This window comes from Aegilops tauschii, chromosome 2 (assembly GCF_002575655.3).
Source record: "Aegilops tauschii subsp. strangulata cultivar AL8/78 chromosome 2, Aet v6.0, whole genome shotgun sequence".
Classification (NCBI taxonomy): Eukaryota; Viridiplantae; Streptophyta; class Magnoliopsida; order Poales; family Poaceae; genus Aegilops; species Aegilops tauschii.
The window spans coordinates 364,390,331-364,407,267 of NC_053036.3; the positions used below are offsets into that span (position 1 = coordinate 364,390,331).

The following is a 16,937-nucleotide window of genomic DNA, read 5'->3' on the forward strand; positions in this document are numbered from 1 at the left end:
GTAAATGGGTGATTATAAAGGTGCTCTACAGGTGTCTCCAAAGGTACTTGTTGGGTTGGCATATTTCGAGATTAGGATTTGTCACTCCGATTGTCGGAGAGGTATCTCTGGGCCCAGGTTCCGCTATTGGTTATTGACCGGAGAGGTGTCTCGGTCATGTCTACATAGTTCTCCAACCCGTAGGGTCCGCACGCTTAAAGTTACAATGACGGTTATATTATGAGTTTATATGTTTTGATGTACCGAAGGTTGTTCGGAGTCCCGGATGTGATCACGGACATGACGAGGAGTCTCGAAATGGTCGAGACATAAAGATTGATATATTGGACGACTATATTCGGACACCGGAAGTGTTCCGGAGAAGTTTCGGATAAAACCGGAGTGCCGGAGGGGTTACCAGAACCCCCCGGGGAAGTATTGGGCCTTAGTGGGCCTGAGGGGAGAGAGAGGGCAGCAGCCAGGAGGTGGCGCGCCCCCTCCCATGAGGAGTCCGAATTGGACTAGGGGAGGGGGGCGCGGCCCCTCTTTCCCTCTCCCTCTCCCTCTCTTTCCTTCCCCCTCTCTCTTCCTAGTTGGACTAGGAAAGGGGAGTCCTATTCCTACTAGGAGGAGGACTCCCCCCTCTCCTTGGCGCGCCCAAGGGCAGCCGGCCTCCCCCCTTGATCCTTTATATACGGGGGCAGGGGGGCACCTCTAGACACACAATTGATATACGATATTTTAGCCGTGTGCGGTGCCCCCCTCCACCATATTACACCTTGATAATATCGTTGCGGAGCTTAGGCGAAGCCCTGCGTCGGTAGAACATCATCATCGTCACCACGCCGTCGTGCTGACGAAACTCTCCCTCAACACTCGGCTGGATCGGAGTTCGAGGGACGTCATCGAGCTGAACGTGTGCTGAACTCGGAGGTGTCGTGCGTTCGGTACTTGATCGGTCGGATCGTGAAGACGTACGACTACATCAACCGCGTTGTGATAACGCTTCCGCCTTCGGTCTACGAGGGTACATGGACAACACTCTCCCCTCTCGTTGCTATGCATCACCATGATCTTGCGTGTGCGTAGGAAATTTTTTGAAATTACTACGTTCCCCAACAGAATATGAGATTGATAATAGTGTTTTCAATAATATTGAAAGTGGGTTTGGAAGAGTGTCAACTTTAGATCCCACATATTTGGAGAATATTCAATCTTATGGTATTTTTGATAAAAGTGGGTTTGGAGAGGTCATGACTTTAGTTAATGATATTCCCACTATTTTGGAAGATTGTCAACTTTGCATGCATGTGGATCATGTAGAGAAAATATTATGTGATAGCTATATTGTTGAATTTGAATATGATCCTACATGTAATTATTATGAGAGAGGAAAATATGGTTGGAGGAATTTTCATGTTACTAAATCACCTCTCGTTATGTTGAGATTGCTATTGTTTCTCACTTCTTCCTTGCATATGCTAGTATTTGCTTGTCTTGATAATTTGTTTGCCTACAAGATACCTATGCATAGGAAGTATGTTAGACTTAGATGTGTTTTTCACAAGCTATATGATGCTCTCTTTGTGATTCAATTCTTGTCTTTCATGTGAGCATCATCGAAATTATAAATGCCTAGCCAGGGGCGTTAAACGATAGCGCTTGTTGGGAGGCATCCCAATTTTATTTTAGTTTTTTGCTTTTTGGTTCTGTTTAGGAATAAATAATCCATCTAGCTTCTGTTTAGATGTGGTTTTGTGTTTTAATTAGTGTTTGTGCCAGGTAGAACCTTTGGGAAGACTTGGGGAAAGTCTTTGCAATCTTGCTGTAAAAAAAAGAAACTTTAGCGCTCACGAGATTAGCTACAACTTTTTACTGGAGAGTGCTATTTAGTTTATTATTTTTGAAGATGATTAATAGATAAATTCCTCACGTCCAGAAATTTATTTTAGAATTTTTGGAGTTCCAAAAGTTTCCGTTAGTTACAGATTACTACAAACTGTTCTGTTTTTGACAGATTCTGTTTTTCGCGTGTTGTTTACTTATTTTAATGAATCTATGGCTAGTAATGGAGTTTATGAACCATAGAAAAGTTGGAATACAGTAGGTTTAGCACCAATATAAATAAAGAATGAGTTCATTACAGTACCTTGAAGTGGTGTTTTGTTTTCTTTCGCTGACGGAGCTTACGAGATTTTCTGTTAAGTTTTGTGTTGTGAAGTTTTCAGGTTTTGGGTAAAGATTTGATGGATTATGGAACAAGGATTGGCAAGAGCCTAAGCTTGGGGATGCCCAAGGCACCCCAAGGTAAAATTCAAGGACAACCAAAAGCTTAAGCTTGGGGATGCCCCGGAAGGCATCCCCTCTTTCGTCTTCATCTATCGGTAACTTTACTTGGAGCTATATTTTTATTCACCACATGATATGTGTTTTGCTTGGAGCGTCTTGTATGATTTGATTCTTTGTTTTTTAGTTCACCACAATCATCCTTGCTGTACACACCTTTTGAGAGAGACACACATTAATCGGAATTTATTAGAATACTCTATGTGCTTCACTTATATCTTTTGAGCTAAACAATTTTGCTCTAGTGCTTCACTTATATCTTTTGGAGCACGGTGGTGGTTTTGTTGTATAGAAATTATTGATATCTCATGCTTCACTTATATCATTTTGAGAGTTCTTTAGAACAGCATGGTAATTTGCTTTGGTTATAAAATTAGTCCTAATATGATAGGCATCCAAGATAAAAAGTTCTAAGTGCATTGGATACTAAGAGAAGTTTGATACTTGATAATTGTTTTGAAATATGAAGATGGTGATATTAGAGTCATGCTAGTTGAGTAGTTGTGAATTTTAGGAATACTTGTTCTAAAGTTTGTGATTCCCGTAGCATGCACGTATGGTGAACCGTTATGTGATGAAGTCAGAGCATGATTTATTTATTGATTGTCCTCCTTATGAGTGGCGGTCGGGGACGAGCGATGGTCTTTTCCTACCAATCTATCCCCCTAGGAGCATGCGCGTAGTACTTTGTTTTGATAACTAATAGATTTTTGCAATAAGTATATGTGTTCTTTATGACTAATGTTGAGACCATCGATTATACGCACTCTCATCCTTCCACCATTGCTAGCCTCTCTAATGCCGTGCACCTTTCGCCGGTATCATATACCCACCTTATACCTTCCTCAAAACAGCCACCATATCTACCTATTATAGCATTTCCATAGCCATTCTGAGATATATTGCCATGCAACTTACCACCGTTCCATTTATTATGACACGCTTCATCATTGTCATATTGCTTTGCATGATCATGTAGTTGATATTGTATTTGTGGCAAAGCCACCTTCATAATTCTTTCATACATGTCACTCTTGATTCATTGCATATCCCGGTACACCGCCGGAGGCATTCACATAGAGTCATATTTTGTTCTAAGTATTGAGTTGTAATTCTTGAGTTGTAAGTAAATAAAAGTGTGATGATCATCATTATTAGAGCATTGTCCCAAGTGAGGAAAGGATGATGGAGACTATGATTCCCCCACAAGTCGGGATGAGACTCCGGACGACAAAAAAAGAGAAAAAGAAAAGAGGCCAAAAGAAAAAAAAGGAAAGAAGGCCCAAATAAAAAATGAGAGAAAAAGAGAGAAGGGACAATGTTACTATCCTTTTTCCACACTTGTGCTTCAAAGTAGCACCATGATCTTCATGATAGAGAGTCTCCTATGTTGTCATTGTCATATACTAGTGGGAATTTTACATTATAGAACTTGGCTTGTATATTCCAATGATGGGCTTCTTCAAAATGCCCTAGGTCTTCGTGAGCAAGCAAGTTGGATGCACACTCACTTAGTTTCTTTTGTTGAGCTTTCATACACTTATAGCTCTAGTGCATCCGTTGCATGGCAATCCCTACTCACTCACATTGATATCTATTGATGGGCATCTCCATAGCCCGTTGACATGCCTAGTTGATGTGAGACTATCTTCTCCTTTTTGTCTTCTCCACAACCACCATTCTATTCCACCTATAGTGTTATGTCCATGGCTCACGCTCATGTATTGCGTGAAGATTAAAAAAGTTTGAGAACATCAAAAGTATGAAACAATTGCTTGGCTTGTCATCGGGGTTGTGCATGATTTAAATACTTTGTGTGGTGAAGATAGAGCATAGCCAGACTATATGATTTTGTAGGGATAACTTTCTTTGGCCATGTTATTTTGAGAAGACATGATTGCTTTGTTAGTATGCTTGAAGTATTATTATTTTCATGTTAATATTAAACTTTTATCTTGAATCTTTCGGATCTGAACATTCATGCCACAATAAAAAGAAATACATTGAAGAATATGCTAGGTAGCATTCCACACAAAAATTCTGTTTTTATCATTTACCTACTCGAGAACGAGCAGGAATTAAGCTTGGGGATGCTTGATACGTCTCCAACGTATCCATAATTTTTGATTGCTCCATGCTATTATATATTATGTTTTGGATGTTTAATGGGCTTATTTATACACTTTTATATTATTTTTGGGACTAACCTATTAACCCAAGGGCCAGTGCAAATTGCTGTTTTTTGCCTATTTCAGTGTTTCGCAGAAAAGGAATATCAAACGGAGTCCAAACGGAATGAAACCTTCAGGAGAGTTATTTTTGGAACAAACGTGATCCAGAGGACTTGGAGTGGACGTCAAGCAACCAACGAGGAGGCCACGAGGCAGGGGGCACGCCTACCCCCTGGGCGCGCCCTCCACCCTCGTGGGCCCCACGTGGCTCCACCGACCTACTTCTTCCTCCTATATATACCTACGTACCCCCAAACCATCGAGGAGCACCACGAAAACCTAATTTCACCGCCGCAACCTTCTGTACCCGTGAGATCCCATCTTGGGGCCTTTTACGGCGCTCTGTCGGAGGGGGCATTGATCACGGAGGGCTTCTACATCAACACCATAGCCTCTCCGATGATGTGTGAGTAGTTTACCTCAGACCTTCGGGTCCATAGTTATTGGCTAGATGGCTTCTTCTCTCTCTTTGGATCTCAATACAAAGTTCTCCTTGATTCTCTTGGAGATCTATTCGATGTAATCTTCTTTTGCGGTGTGTTTGTCGAGATCCGATGAATTGTGGGTTTATGATCAAGATTATCTATGAACAATATTTGAATCTTCTCTGAATTCTTTTATGTATGTTTGGTTATCTTTGCAAGTCTCTTCGAATTATCAGTTTGGTTTGGCCTACTAGATTGATCTTTCTTGCAATGGGAGAAGTGCTTAGCTTTGGGTTCAATCTTGCGGTGCTCGATCCCAGTGACAGTAGGGGAAACGACACGTATTATATTGTTGCCATCGAGGATAAAAAGATGGGGTTTATATCATATTGCATGAGTTTATCCCTCTACATCATGTCATCTTGTTTAAAGCGTTACTCCGTTCTTATGAACTTAATACTCTAGATGCATGCTGGATAGCGGTCGATGTGTGGAGTAATAGTAGTAGATGCAGGCAGGAGTCGGTCTACTTGTCACGGACGTGATGCCTATATACATGATCATACCTAGATATTCTCATAACTATGCTCAATTTGTTTACCCGCCGTAATACTTATGCTATCTTGAGAGAAGCCACTAGTGAAACCTATGGCCCCCGGGTCTATTTTCCATCATATTAATCTTCCGTCAACAAGCTATTTCTATCTTTGTTTACTTTGCAACCTTTACTTTTAATCTTTATCATAAAAATACCAAAAATATTATCTTATCATCTCTATCAGATCTCACTTTTGCAAGTGGCCGTGAAGGGATTGACAACCACTTTATCGGTGTTGGTTGCAAGGTTCTTATTTGTTTGTGTAGGTGCAAGGGACTTGAGCGTGGCCTCCTACTGGATTGATACCTTTGTTCTCAAAAACTGAGGGAAATACTTACGCTACTTTGCTGCATCACCCTTTCCTATTCAAGGGAAAACCAACGCAGTGCTCAAGAGGTAGCAGCCGCCCCGCGCGTCGCCTCTCGGTAGGTCACCTCATCACCACTCGGCCGCCCAGCGCGTCGCCACTTGGTTGGTCACCTCATCGCCACTCGGCCGCCCCGCGCGTCGCCACTCGGTTGGTCACCTCATCACCACTCGGCCGCCCCGCGCGTCGCCACTTGGTTGGTCACCTCATCACCACTCGGCCGACCCGCGCATGGCCTCTTAGTTGGTCACCTCATCACCTCTCGGCCGCCCCGCGCGTCGCCTCTTGGTTGGTCACCTCATCACCACTTGGCCACCCCGCGCGTCGCCACTCGGTGAGACACATCTACATCAGTCGGCCGCCCTGCGAATTGCCATCGGTTGAACACATCTTCACCACTCGGTCGCTCGTGCGCCTTCAGACAGCTAAGTCATTCTACATGTACTACATTATGTTATTTCCGCGTATCCTGTAATTCACACATCACATTCACTCGCAGGCCACGCCACCGAGTGTACCTCTACGCTCGGCTGCTTATTTTCACATACTTGCTTAGTACTGGTTGTGTGACTCTCGAGTCCAACTTCCATTTTTTCGCATACATCATTCACGAACACCATGTGTTCTTCATTTCGAGTTTACATCGGTCCTCCGGGGCTGCAACTCAGTCGAAACACTACACTTCCATTTTATTTGAGCCAGTACTCCAACAAGTTCAGTCGAATCCTTCACTTCGACAAGTTCGAACGGATCCTTCGCTCTTTTAGACTTTTGCAAGTTAACCAGCAAGCCCCTTGCACTCCCAGCGGGTGTCTATGGGTGTTATTCACAAATCATTTCAGCACACATCAAATTTCCTCAAGAAATTATTACATGGGCTTGTGCTATTTTTCATACACAAGTTACGCGACCACTCGAAGACTCTATGCGCCAACTTCGTCGCTACTCATACTCGGTCACCAAACCGGTCTTAGCGCACCACAATACCGACCTTGTCGCTCAGTTGACTTCAAACACATCCTGCCGACCCCTCTGTGGAATCTTCTTCATCGTATCAACGACATAGACCTCGTCATGTCATTGGGCATGAGACAGATAAATCTCTTTCATAATCAAACTGCACACTTCACTCCTTTGCAAGTTTGCCTCTTTCAAGCATCACTCGGAAACTCCTCCTCACCTTTTACCCGAGTCCGACTCGATGAATTACAATTTATCCATTCAAAACTATATTAATCGTGTTCCGACAGGACCGCGGTCGAAGCCTATAGTATGTTCGGGAGCTACGCCACACTCGGGAGCTACGCCGCACCCGACGACTGCAGCTCATTCGAAATCACACACTCCTGAGTACTCAAGTACTTTAACACTAATCAGAACCTTCACTTCAACGAATGCACTCGGATCCGCCACTTCGATAAGTTGCGTGATCACTTAGACGCTTTGCGCGCCATCTTTGTTCCTACTCAGAATTAGTTGGCACGCCGGTCTTCTTTCACCGCAACCACGCTACACCGACCTCGTCACTACATTAGCTTCGAAAGCATCCGACTAACTCCACCGAGGACCATTTTTTGCCGCTCGGTGACACATGCCTTCACTTTGAACGCCTCGCGCATCGTCACTCGGTTGTGCACGTTTTCACCACTCGGCTGCCCTGCGCGTCGTCACTCGGTTGTGCACGTTTTCACCACTCGGCTACCCCGAGCGTCACCACTCGGTTGTCCACGTCTTCACCACTCGGCCGCGCGCGTCGCCACTCGGTTGTGCACGTCTTCACCACTCGACCGCCCCGCATGTCGCCACTTGGTTGTGCACGTCTTCACAACTCGGCCGCCCCACGCGTTGCCACTCGGTTGTGCACGTCTTCACCACTCGGCCGCCCCGTGCGTCGCCACTCGGTTGTGCACGTCCTCACCACTCGGCCGCCCCGCGCGTCGTCACTCGGTTGTACACATCCTCGCCCCTCGGCCACCCCACGCGTCACCATCAATTGGACATGTCTTCACCACTACACCTCCAACACAAGAACGACTAAGTTACTCATATGATCAAATCTCATATCGCACTTTGTAGCAAGCTTACCTCTTTTAAGCATTACTCGGGGGCTGCGCACAGCCTTGGGCCATGCTACCCTCAGGGGTTATGCCCATTTGATCAACATGTTGATCACATCACGAGATTCGCTTGATTGATCCAGTTCCAGGTTGAATTTATTTACCGTGCCAAGTGCATGAAGATCAGTCCGACTGAATCAGCTCCAGGCTGAGGTTATTTACCATGCCAAGTGCCTGAAGATCCATCCGATTGACTCAATTTCAGACTAAAAGATATTTACCATTCCGACTGCATGGAGGTTTACCAGGGGACTTAAACCCTCTGCCAGACTCATCTAGTCCGACAGAGGCTCGGGGACTACACCTAGTGGGTGCACTCAGTGTGCCCCCACTGGAAGAGAACTGAAAAAGAAACATTTTGTTCGAACAAAATTCCGAGTAATCTGTTACTCGATGCAAGACCAGCTCCAGATCACTCAAGTACTGCTCGACTTCCGAGTCGAGGAGGAACAAGCTAGACCAACCAGATCCTCAAGTACCACTCAACCTCTGAGTCGGAGAGGAACAAGTTCTATCAGTACCAGCTAAGAAGATTTTTAGTTCTCTCAGACCCCCGCCGACTGCCCGCAGTCGAAGGCGGTCTCGGGGACTACACCCAGTGGGTGCACTCAGCGTGCCCCCACTGGAGTAATCTCCACTCAGTACGGCCTGACCGGTCCGAGTGACGAACAACAAACGAACAAGTTTTAAGACTCCCGTCGACTACCAAAATTTTTTGCTATAAGGTGAGTTTAATGCTCCTCCGTGGACCTGTTTTGAGCCTTCTTCTAGGACTCAAAGCGTGAAACTCATAAGTTTAGATCTAGAACCGACTCGTATTGGTGTTCCTCCGGGAAAAGAATGGCATCTCTCCGAGAGAGCAGTCCATGCGTCAATCTTGTTGCAAAGATTTAATGACACACCCATACTCTGATCACGAGTTAACCTCTTCCGAGAGATGAACGAATGTCACCAAATTTCTCCTCGCAGGCACTTACCTCAGATCAGTCGGGAAGCGCAGTGCTGGAATCCATTGAGATTTTGTTCAAACCTTGGTTGTCGGAAAGCACGATGACGGGTACCGAGTATTTCTGAAACCACTCGGGCCAAACCGTGTCTTTCACAAACTCGTTCTACGAAATCGCAATCGATTCGGGGGCTAATGTTGGGGATACACATAACAGGTAGGCCCACGAAGGGTCGACATATCATAAAGCATGGGGTCCACACAACATGTGGGTCCAGATAAACCTCATATAGTGTACTATCTACTCTGACATATCAACGTACCGTCCACTCGGAAGACAGTCAACCACTCGGTCATATGGCTCACTCGGATATGCGAAGACCAAGCAGTCGACAAGGCAGTTGAAGGATTATTCTCATAGTGGAGGCTTCGTAGTGGGCTGACATTATGGCATTCATGCCCCTCTTTGTAACATAGGAGGTGAGGGGTGGCGCACTCTATATAAGCCACCCCCACCACTAGACTAGGGGGGCTTTTTCTTCTCTCATTCCTCTACCTGGCTCTCTCTAGCCATTAGTCTCAGGACTAGCTCAGGCATGGAGATCTGTTCTTCTCTCTCACACACACATAATGTAATCTCCGGATATACACTGAGATAAAACAAAGCCTCTCCGGAGCACAAGACGTAGGGTTGTTATCTCCACCGAGAGAGGCCCGAACTTGCTAAAACACCGTGTCACCCATATGCATCTCGATAGATCATGCTCCTTTATCCTACACCTCTCTTATTGACGGAATCGTTCCCACGACAGGTTGCCCGGAACCCCTTCCGGTGACCCGGTATCACCCGGAACACTTCCGGTGTCCAAATACCATCATCCTATATATGAATCTTTACCTCTCGGCCATTTCGAGACTCCTCGTCATGTCCGTGATCTCATCCGGGACTACGAACAAACTTCGGTCATCAAATCACATAACTCATAATACAAATCATTATCGAACGTTAAGTGTGCAGACCCTACGGGTTCGAGAACTATGTAGACATGACCGAGACACATCCAAACCCTACAGATGCTCATATTGGCTCCTACATATTCTACGAAGATCTTTATCGGTCAAACTGCATAACAACATACATTGTTCCCTTTATCATCGGTATGTTACTTGCCCGAGATTCGATCGTCGGTAACATCATACCTAGTTCAACCTCGTTATCGTCAAGTCTCTTTACTCGTTCCGTAATGCATCATCCCATGACTAACTCATTAGTCACATTGCTTGCAAGGATTATAGTGATGTGCATTACCGAGAGGGCCCAGAGATACCCCTCTGATACACGGAGTGACAAATCCTAATCTCGATCTATGCCAACCCAACAAACACCTTCGGAGACATCTGTAGAGCATCTTTATAATCACCCAGTTACGTTGTGACGTTTGATAGCACACAATGTGTTCCTCCGGTATTCGGGAGTTGCATAATCTCATAGTCCGAGGAACATGTATAAGTCATGATGAAAGCAATAGCAATAAACTAAACGATCATTATGCTAAGCTAACGGATGGTTCTTGTCCATCACATCATTCTCTAATGATGTGATACCGTTCATCAAATGACAACACATGTCTATGGTCAGGACACATAACCATCTTTGATTAACGAGCTAGTCAAGTAGAGGCATACTAGGGACACTCTGTTTTGTTTATGTATTCACACATGTACTAAGTTTCCGGTTAATACAATTCTAGCATGAATAATAAACATTTATTATGATATAAGGAAATATAAGTAACAACTTTATTATTGCCTCTAGGGCATATTTCCTTCACATACCGATGGACAAAGGGAATTGTATACGGTATTGATTTAATCCCCGACATCGTGGTTCATCCGATGAGATCATCTTGGAACATGTGGGAGCCAATATGGGTATCCAGATCCTGCTATTGGTTATTGGCCGGAGAGGTGTCTCGGTCATGTCTGCATGATTCCCGAACCCGTAGGGTCTACACGCTTAAGGTTCGGTGACGCTAGAGTTGTAATGGGAAATTGTATGTGGTTACCAAAGGTTGTTCGGAGTCCCGGATGAGATCCCGGACGTCACGAGGAGTTCTGGAATGGTCCAGAGGTAAAGATTTATATACGGGAAGTCCAGTTTCAGTCGCCGGAAAGTTTTGGGGGTTATCGGTATTGTACCGGGACCACCGAAAGGTGTCCGGGGGTCCACCGGGTAGGGCCACCTGCCCCGGAGGGCTTAGTGGGCTGAATATGGGTGGGGACCAGCTCCTTAGTGGGCTGGTGCGCCCCCCCCTCCCAAGGCCCAAGGCGCCTAGGGTTGGAAACCCTAGGGGATGGGGGCGCCTCCCACCTGCTTGGGGGGCAAGTTTCCACCCTGCCCCCCCCCCATCTAGATGGATCTAGGGGCCGGCCCCTCTCCCCTTCCCCCTATATATAGTGAGGGGGTGGGAGGGCAGCCGCACCCTTCCGCTGGCGCAGCCCTTTCCCCCTCCAACTCCTCCTCCTCCCCCGTAGTGCTTAGCGAAGCTCCGCCGGAAAACCACAAGCACCGCCACCACGCTGTTGTGATGCCGGAGTTCTCCCTCAACTTCTCCTTCCCCCTTGCTGTATCAAGAAGGAGGAGACGTCCCCGGGTTGTACGTGTGTTGAACGCGGAGGCGTCGTCCGTTCGGTGCTAGATTGGATCTTCCGCGATTTGAATCGCTGCGAGTACGACTCCATCAACCGCGTTCTTGTAACGCTTCCGCTTAGCGATCTTCAAGGGTATGAATATGCACTCCCTCTTTCTCGTTGCTAGCATCTCCTAGATTGATCTTGGTGACACGTAGGAATTTTTTGAATTATTACTGCGTTACCCAACAGTCTCTATGGATATGAGTGGCATAAGGAAGAGGAACAGGTTGGTGCTCTATGACTGCAAGGTACACATGGGTGTTAGCCTCCGAGATGAAAGTTGGATTGTGACTATTTCCCAGGTTGAGCACACGCAACCCATGATATTGCAGCTGGGCCACTAGAGGTACTTTTGTTCTCACAGGAGGATCACGGAGCAACCATATACCTGGTTTCCCTATATAACCACAATGTATCGACAACAAATGTGATGGGGCTCCTTGGATATGCACGTTGTTGCGATCCGAGGAGTTTGACGTATGTGAAGAGAGATGTGACGGACTAAAGAGCAAAGCTGCGACAGGGTATGTCGCAGGAAGACTTGGAGCTGACCGTTGAGTACTTCAAGAGAAGGAAAGTATATAACTCAAAAAAAATGCAAAACAAGTGGATGTCGATGGTGCATTCAGGTCTGGGTTTTTTTTGAAAGAAAACATGCACTTTATTAATTGGAAATAATGGTTACATCGTCTATAAGAAGAGGTACAATATTCTCCATAGGCTCCTCAAACCAATCTCTAGTTACAGAAACTTTCGCTAGCCTAGCAAGTTCATGAGCAACCTTATTAGCTACCCTATTACAATGTTCAAATCTAGTAAATGGAAAATCACATGCCATGAAGTAGCAATCCTCGAAGACTGCCGCCGCAACTCCTGCCGATTGTCCTCCATTTTTCATTGTGTCAATGACTTCCATATTATCAGAGTTAATAATAAGACGATTGCATCCCGCCTTTTGTGCAAGAATTAAACCAAACCTCAAAGACATCGCTTCTGCTGTTAGTACATCAGCACACAAATCGATCTTCCAATTTCCGCCAACAATGAATTTTCCTTTGTCATCTCTGAGTACAGCACCTGCCATGCCCCTGAGCAGATCATGGTCAAAAGAAGCATCAACATTTAGTTTAACAAAACCCATAGGAGGTCGGCTCCATCCTTCTTTTCTACTAGTCGCACTAGGGGAGTGGCCATTCACATAGTTTGCCGTTATAGCACGAACCCCCATCGAAATCTGGTTCACATCTTGAGACTTCCCTTCATGAACCAACATGCGTCTCTTCCACCATAAATACCAAGCGGTTATCGCGATTAATTCACTTGCATTCTGGCAACCTAATATAGATAGTTCTTGGTGCGGCATAAGAAGTAAGAATTCAAGAACCGCCTCACCCGCACGATCAATAACACAAGCTTTCTTAATTACCTCGTACATCCCCAGCTTACCCCAAACCTCTTTTTCCTTCTCACACAGAAACAAGATGTGTTTTGTATCTTCTTGCCCATTCGAGCATGATGGACAAAGGGGCGAAACTTTCATATGTCTATTGGCAAGTGTAACACGACACGGTAGAGTTTCATGCAACGTTCGCCAGATAAATAATTTTACCTTTGCCGGACACGATAATTCAGGTCTGAGTTGATGAAACGACAAGAGCATTATACCAAAAGTATAGGGATTGTGTGTTTTTGGGACACAACTTTCTGCATAATCGTTATAACCTGCCATTTGCACCGATTGTTGGGATAAACAAGAGCTGCTGATACGAAGAAAAAATAAAATGTACGGTGAGTGAGGACAGTAGATCGGGGAAGCAAGAGTGGAAACGGGTCCGAACCTCGGGCAGCCGAGGAAGCCAACATCACGGACGCCAGTGAAGCAAAGAGGACACAAACGACCGGCAACATCATCGATGAAACTGGAAGAGACCCGCACAGTAAATGGGTGCAAGAAGCCCCCACCACGCGTGGCGTGTGGGATGCAATGCGAGACGGCATACGCAAACAGAAGGTAGAGGGAAAAGAGGAGAAAGAAATGTACTTGACACCACCCCACGCACAACACAAACAGACTTAAAGAGACAACAACAAAAAACACCCAAAACGGCACCAACGAGCCGCTGACTGACGGGACCAGAAACACACGGTCCTAGGGACAGCCACACGGTCAAAGAGAGACGCCGCGATGAGTAAACCAGGATACGGAAGAGAATGGCAGCGGCAGCCAACCGGCTAGCCCCAGCAACGTACAAGAGCAGAGCACAGGAAAACACTCCAGGTAGCCGGGACACGCGATGGCAAGAGCCCGGGTAGGCAAAGCCGAGGTGTCTGCACGCACTGGTCGTGTGGTCTGGCTCGCACAAGCACACAAGCATGGTTGAGAGCATGCGACGCTGACAAGGTGACCCGCCCTCCCCTCGCGTGGGGCACCACGCAGAGCGGCGCACGCGGGCGCGATCGAAATCACCACATAATGGTGGGCCCCGCCGCGCATGCTGTTCACTCGTCACGGACCCTCGAATAGGCCACCCGGGTGCGTGTCGTCCGAGCAGATCAGGCGGCAAGGAGAGCCCCAGGCAGCCGCAGAAGTCCAGCATTAGGCCAACTCCACTTAAAATAAAACAGATGAATCAGACGACCCAGCACGCGGGAGCAAATGGATTTTTGTCCGTTTTCTGTCCGCCTTCGACCCATCCCCGGCCCAAGTTTGCGTCGATTTTGAAATGAAATGGACAGCGCGCGCTTGTCCTCCTCTAGCCCGTCTGTCGGTGGCACAAAGCAAACCCCCCTCCCCGCGTCCCATTTGGCGCCATTTTCCCCCAAACCCTCCCACGTCCCGCCGCCCCCTTCCTCCCCCGTCCATGGCCGACGGCCAGCCGAATTCCGGCGGCCTAGCCGTCGACCCGTCCGGGAAAGTCAAGAAGAACACGGCCAAGGCGCCAAGGAAGCCGTGGTCGGAATGCACGCCGAAGGAGCTCGCCAAGTTGGACGCGGAATCGGCGAAGAGAAGGAACCGGAGGGCGTCGTCAAGGGCAATGCTGCCGCGGCCAAGTTCGCCGCCGAGCGCGACGCGATGGAGGCCGCGCGGCACAAGGCCGAGGTCGAGGAGAAGGAGGCCATCGTCAACAAAGTGCATGCCCTCCTCATGCTTGGCATTTGTCGTCCGGCAGGTTTCTCTGCAGAGGCCGTCGGCCCGGCGAGCACAGGCTCATCGGTTGCCCGGCCACCGCACTGTCAGTCGCCGGCGTGAACTAGGGCCGCTGGCCTGAACTAGGGCTTGGCTTTTCGAACGTTGTTGTTTTTAAAATGGAGGCGGACAGGATGGGGCCAAAGGATGCGGCCGCGCGCTGGGCGCACGGCCGCCGCATCCCAGGACAGGCCCGGACACGACCCCATCGCCTTACCCAAACAGACAAAATCCGGGCAAAGCGGACGTCTGTTTGGGATCGCGCGATGGAGTTGGCCTTAAGCGGACGGCGCGGAGGACCTCCTTGCCGAGCGGGTCTCTAGCACTGGTCGGCTGGTGTGACGCACGCCCCACCTCTCACGACCAAATTAGTCTGACGCAGGGCTAAGACTCTGACAGACGGGTCCGTCCTTCCCATCACGAACGGGACAACACTTGTGACCTAGCAAGGTGGCCCTAGTGGCGTCCGCGGTCCATCCATCATGAACCCCTCAGCCAACCCGTCCAGATCCGCACCGTCCCGGCAGATCGGACGGCACCAACCAGAGAGGCGCCCGCGGCACGCCTCGTGAAGGCCCTCCTCGCCCGTGGAGGCAATAATGCTAAACATACATAGAGTTACACGCAGTTACACGCTAACTAGACTTCTTTCTAACTAACCACTCCCTCCTGATTTTCATGGGGTGGGCCCCTTCTTTCCTTAACCTTCAATCACAATCCATTTGTTTGTAAAACCCATATAAACTTATGTATGTGTAGCATTACTCCCCGTGGAGGCCCTCCTCGCCCGTGGAGGCTTCCAGTAATATGTACGGATTGGAGCTACGCATCAACAAATTGAGTTTCGGCGGATAGGCACAACCGCATAAAGACCACCATGGCATGAAAGAAACAAACGAACGGTGCTGCTAAGCTGAAGTCATCGTCCGGAACAAACTTCAGACCAACCGAGGATAGCCTCCTTTTCTTGTATTCCTCCCGAAGCTTGCAACTCAAAACAGACACCGCTGAGAAACGGAGAGAGTACTCATCCCAAGGCAAGAAAGATTCATCCTTCTCGTATCATTACCAATCAGTGGTTCTTTGGTAATTGCGTTCCTGCACACGTCCTTTTTCCTCATGAAGATTCTTGCCGTTGTCCTACTTCGGTTCTTGCAAAGAGCCTGACATACGGTGTGATTTTCTGCTTGATCATTGTTTCTGAATGCTTAGTTGGAGTCTAAGTCCAAATAGAAATTCTCTGAAGTTTGTACGGTTTATATTTTTTGAAGGCAAAAAACTGAAGTTGATAGATTTACGCCCTGTATTCTTCTTCGTGGAAACCTGTTTCAGTGCGCAACTTGTTCCCATACCCTCAAGCAAGCGTGTACCCGCCACCGAGCTCACATGGCTACCAGACCCACCTTGGTGAAGAGAGCCCTTCCTATAACTGGCCAGGGCAAGCGGCTCCATCTGATCGTGGACCTCACTTGTACAGCTACCAAGACGATCCTGACTGCCTCACCTTCCTGAGAGGATGGTATGATGCTTTTTCCGGCGCTCATTTCTCTACATAGCATGCATTGTTGGGACATGCAGTTTGTTATATATGGGCTCCCCTTTGTTAGGCCCTGCTACTACTGGCTGTGCTACTGCTAACCGGTACCCCGTGATGGCTACATGCAGCTTGGCTGGGCTGTGCTGCTGCTGCTTGTTGGAGCAGTGTTGCTACTACTGACTGCTACTACGATACCTGCTGAGACGTGTGTCTACTCTACCCTTCTCCCCTTGGGTGATTCCTGGCTACTCAAGTTGAACAGCTTTGCTTGTGCGTGAGTATGATCTCATCTGTACTGTACTATGTAACTCTAGACATGCGTGAAATAATGAAGCTGCCAGCCGGTTCTTTCTCTGCAAGTTCCGGAGAGCTGAGCGCCTACTGTACGTTGTGAGAGTGTAATAGTGGTGCAGGCGAGACGAGCCGCGCAAGTCTGAAACGACAGCAGAAGTGCGCACACGTTTTTTGTCTGTCTGTCGTATAGGCCAGGTGGGCTGGGCCTGGCCGGGC

General features: G+C 47.5%; 1 long non-coding RNA gene across 1 annotated transcript; it reads left to right on the top strand.

Annotated features, from left to right (window-relative positions):
• The first annotated feature begins 15,931 nt into the window (after positions 1 to 15,931).
• Positions 15,932 to 16,596, top strand: LOC109737011 (uncharacterized). The gene is made up of 3 exons (XR_012203831.1): positions 15,932 to 16,063; positions 16,162 to 16,409; positions 16,498 to 16,596. It is a non-coding gene; the product is annotated as an uncharacterized lncRNA (long non-coding RNA).
• The last annotated feature ends 341 nt before the right edge of the window (positions 16,597 to 16,937 follow it).